Genomic DNA, 5,056 nt, shown 5'->3' with positions numbered 1-5,056 from the left:
CTCCAAATTGACCTCTTATTTGTAGAGCAACTATATTCCATCATACCCATCTCAATCCTCTATTATTTTCCATCATCACCTTGACCTCTTGAATTGATGACTTATGTCACCATATTCATCATTAGAATTGCATCATTATTCCCTTCACTATCTCCCTAAAACTTGGACTCTATATCCCTGGAAGAAAACCTAGTTTCCTTGCATAACACAAGTGGTGTCGTGTGTCTTGCATAGGCACTTGAGCACCATGTGTCTCATCTTGTTTGGAGTAGTCAAGTCTCAAATCTTGTGGAGGCCATCTCCAAGATGGCATGCACATGAAACCTTGTACATCACCATCATCTTCTTGGCACAAAGCCATCATGCAACAAATACCATCATGGTATATTTTACCATCACAATCTTCCCCCATCTCTATATCTCTCACATTGTTCATTTTTATTGGCATGAATGAAGCCGGCCAAATGGTGTATGCATGGCAATTTCGGCCAGCCATGCCTCTTCATTTCCTTCCTCCACAAGTCTTGCCTCCCACCTAAACCAATCAATAAATGGGCAGTCACCATCCTTGGCCAATCAAAAAAGGAGGCAGCCACCCCTCTCCCTCTATAAAAACTCCCTAGCCGGCCACCTCCACTCCTCTTGCTCTCATTTTTCTTCTCTCCACTCACTCCTCCACCTTATCTACTCCCTCACACTCTTCTCCTACTCTCCCCCACGAAAATGCTGCTCCACCTAGCTCCCATGGCCGGCCATGGCCATGGAAAGAACTCCAAGATGAAGCTCCCTCCTCCCTCAAGCTCCTCCTCACCATGAGAGCCTCCCTCTCCTTCTTCTCCCCAACCCTAGATGGTTTTCTCTCCTCTTCCTCTTCCTCCATTGCTAAGATTGGATCTTGATGCAGGTGCATGTTGGTCCAAGCATGGAGAAGCTTGAGCAATCCTCAGATCTGAAGTTCTTGAGCAAAGTTCGTCCAAATCCCTGCAGTAATTTCTGCTATCTTGCTGTTTCAGATTCTGGTACGAACTTGTAAAATCCACCAAATCTCGTGTGCAGATCCAAATCGAGTGATTCAAAGTTCTGCGGATAGGTATTCAAAAGATCTACAACTTGGCGTTGGTCTCATCCTCAAATTCGCTACAGATTCTCCCTGGTAAATAAAGTTCTCGAAACATGCAGATTCACTGTTTGTTAGATTAGTTCCGTTTTACAAAACCTTTTTGAGCAAACTCAACTGCGCACGAAAGCCTTCTTCAATACCTTCATTTTGGCGGTGGTTTCACTTCGATTGAGCTCCTGAAACTGAAATGGTTCACAGATCAAGATCTGGACAGATCTGGCTTTGTCGAATTAAACCAGGAGCTTGGGAACGAATTTTTGAATGAAACAAATTGGGTAGGAACCAGCTTTTCAATACCTTTCCGATGCAGCTGACCACATATTTTTATGAGCCGTGTACGATTTGTGGTGAATTAAACTTGTTCTATGTGTTCTGCAGACATGGCTGTTAGCTTTTAAATCACCAAAAATCCATTTTTGAACCTAATTGAGTGATTCCAGTTCTGTAGGACTACGGAATGTTTTCTTAATCATCTCAAACAAGTTTCAAACCTTTATCTGTTCTGTAACTCTAGAGGTAAAGCAAATGGTATAGACATGCAGTAATTTTGTCAATCCATTTGTGAGAGTTTCAGAAATAATTTTAACCCAAATCCAATTGTGTATGCCTCTCTGTTTAAATACCTTTCAAATGCCAGTGGTCCCATATTTTTAGGATTTTTCTACGATTTATGGCTTACAGATCTTGTTTTCTGTACAGTCAGATTCAAACAAATTCCTAAATTTGTAGGTTTAATATTTTTGAGTGAATCCAATTGGGTTAGTCTTGTATTAGTACTGGCCATCTAGGAAAAATAGTGTTAGTCTCTGTTCATGCATTTTCGTTACTGTTAGTAAGGTATATGTGTGACATGCATTGTTGGACCAAAACTTGTTGGGTTTATTTAAAACCCTTGACCAACTCTTTTATTTAGAACTGGGCAACCTTTGTTTTATGCTTGCAAAACAAAACCTCTGCAACTCAACTTTAGCCCTATTGTTTTGCTTAAGTTTTCAAATGATGTGGAATGTGGTTTGCTTCCTATTTTGGATGTTGTGTTATGTGAGCAAACTAAGTTAGGAAAACTGTTTTCTACTTTTCCAAAAATGTTTGAAAATGTTTTGTGAATGTATTTGATGTCAAACTAATGCTCTTGTCCTCTTTATGATGTTATCTACCAGGGGATACTTAGTTGTGCCATGGTGATACCTAGAGAGGCAATTGCTAAGTCGTGGCACTCTCATACCTTTACTAGGTAAATAAATGGGGTTTTCTTTTAGTTGCTTTGTAGTATCTATAAGTCTTTTGTATGTTAGCCCTTAGTAAAGTGGTTAGCTATTGATTGTTGAATGTTGCATGCTTGTTATGTTTGGAGCAATGCGATTGATTGTGTTCCTTTTATATTTTCCGGCGATAGATGCGAACAATTTTGGAGGAGAAGAAGAAGAAGTGGAATCGGACAAGGATTTTATTTGTACTGTGGGAATTCTTATTTGATGGAGTTGAAGAAGTCCAGGGACAAATAAGCCAAGGCAAGCCATCTTTTGATCTCTGATATGATGTCTCTTTGGATGTCATCTTGTGCTATCAATAGCATCTTGGTTCTATGTGTGATGATCTCCATATTGTTGTCATCTATGCTTGGATGCAAGCATGGTACCTCTAGTAGTTTTATCTTGTCAAGGTCTTGGTAATTGGTTGGGTGTATGGTATCATGGCCATTGCTATCCAACTTGCTTTCTATATTTAGCTTGAATATGTTCCACCTCGGGACAAGATTCATACTACACCCCCTTCTAGTGTAGTTGTATCAATACCATGTTTTTGGTGTATTCTCAAATTGTGATGAGTATGCCTGTTTTCCCTTAATGGTGTTGGTGTTGGTCAATTCTCATCCCTATCTATCTATTGATTGGGTTAGATAGCACCACAAATCTGAAAGTATATTTCCTCTTGTGTTATCATAATACATGCTTAGCTCAAGCAAGTATGATCCACTCCAATACCTCTTTTTCATACCCTCAATGGCGTGATGACCCTCATCTCGGCCATAGTGTTGTATTAGTTCAACTCATGAAACTTTAGATTGGGAAACCCTCAAGGTTTACCTTGTTGTAAATGTTTATGAAAACCTTGGGTGAGGCAATCTTACCCAAGCGTATGGTTTATGAAAGGAAAGGATCTTGACAAAGATGGTTGGAAAGAGGAAGGTGTGTGTGACTTGGGTTTTTGAGAAAAACGACACATGGTTCTTTGTATTCGCCCGGAACAACTAAACAGCGCAACCATAGCTACTCCAACGTGGGCATGGGGCTTAACTTGACGTTTGTTCTTCTTAGCATGAGGCACCGCACAACTATACAAGGGTACGGTTACCCCCGAGTCCGGGTTGTCATGGTTGGGACAATAGTATAACGGGAGGCCTTCGGGGCTGACCCGTCCGGAAGACACTATGGGTCTCCTGGCTTGGCGGTGGAGCCACGCTCTAGAGGAGGTGAGCTGCCACGGTGCCGGGGAGGTACATACTCCATAGGGTAGGATCTCGTGTTAAGTCGAATGGGCGAAAGGTTATGTCCGGGTATCCGTCGTGGCATATGTCGTTATGCGGGGATGATGCCCACACGATAGGTATCCGGATAGTTGTGGTGAAAGTGTGCAAACTCTGCAGAGTCAAAACTATTCGAATAGCCGCGTCCGCGGTCATGGACGGTTGGGATGGCCGTTACAGAGCTGTGTCGAGTTTTGGTTTAGAAAATGATTTCCAAAGGAAATGTGTGTGTTGGATGTACCGGAAGGGTACGGAAAGGCTGGTGCCGACCATATGGAGATGGTCGAGGAAAATGAAACAAAATTGGGTGACCCTTCCTAGTGTTTCATGTAGAGGGACTCTTCTTCAATAAAGATATAGAGATGTCGTAGTTTATCTTTTGAAGTATCTTCTTCAACAAAGATATAGAGATGTCATAGGACTTCCCTAGTATCCCCATCAATTGAGATGGCGGTATGCTACCTCTTCTTTAACAAAGGTATAGAGATGTCATAGGACTCCCTTAGTGTCCCCATCACTCGAGATACCGGGATGCTATATCCACAAGAGAAACTATTTCTCTTCCACATGCTATATCCACAAGAGAAACTATTTCTCTTCCACATGCTACATCCACGAGAGAAACTATTTTTCCTCTCTTGTCTTCTCTAGTTAGAATTTTTATCACCTTCTTGATGGTTTGCGAGTACAATTCCAAATGTACTCACGGCTTTGTCCCTGGCTATTTACTTGGCCAGACTTGAAGGAGTTTGACAGATGAAGAAGGAGTTGACGACGTCTATGGGAGCTAGGAACGTCTTCCCAGTCAGTTGCCTGTAGGGTTATGGCAGAGGACTTGGGCACTGCGCTGCTGAAGTGATGATGCTACTCTGATGTTTAGTTAGGCCCTTCGAGGCTATTATGTAAGTATTGGTCATGTGACCATGTTGTAATTTTCTTATTCCGCTTTGTAATGGATGGTGTAATTTGATATCAGTTCGGTTATGTGTTCACGGCGCACTGATCATGGGATCGTGAACTGTATACATAACAGGGAATTTCGGACAGCTAGTCCGGGGTCCCCACAAGTGTCATCATCATAATAAAACCAAAATAAAAAGGCACTCCTTCATGGTATGAGATTGTTGGCAGGCACCCGAGGATTCGGTTAGCCATGGTTTGTGAAAGAAAGGTTGGAAGGAGTGCCACACAAAATGAAAATAATATGGGAGCCGCTCTTTGAAGGTTTGTTTGGCAAGGGGGTTAGAGTACCCGCTACCAGTCGTTGACAACAACAAACACCTCTCAAAATGTTACTTTTATTATCTCTATATGATTTCAAAACTGAAAAAGCTCTAGCACATGATTTAATCCCTGCTTCCCTCTGCGAAGGGCCTGTCTTTTACCTTATGTTGAGTCAGTAAACCTAT

The 5,056-nt window shown here is 41.9% G+C and overlaps 1 long non-coding RNA gene across 1 annotated transcript; it reads left to right on the top strand.

The window, feature by feature from the left end:
• Window positions 1-595: 595 nt before the first annotated feature.
• On the top strand, window positions 596-4,646 carry LOC139829814 (uncharacterized). Its single transcript, XR_007850649.2, has 5 exons — window positions 596-967; window positions 1,057-1,153; window positions 1,319-1,395; window positions 2,281-2,354; window positions 2,517-4,646. It is a non-coding gene; the product is annotated as an uncharacterized lncRNA (long non-coding RNA).
• The last annotated feature ends 410 nt before the right edge of the window (window positions 4,647-5,056 follow it).

This window comes from Lolium perenne, chromosome 5 (genome assembly GCF_019359855.2).
Source record: "Lolium perenne isolate Kyuss_39 chromosome 5, Kyuss_2.0, whole genome shotgun sequence".
Lineage (NCBI taxonomy): Eukaryota > Viridiplantae > Streptophyta > Magnoliopsida > Poales > Poaceae > Lolium > Lolium perenne.
Note: the sequence above shows the minus strand (reverse complement) of the source record. Positions and strands in the feature narration are given on the sequence as shown.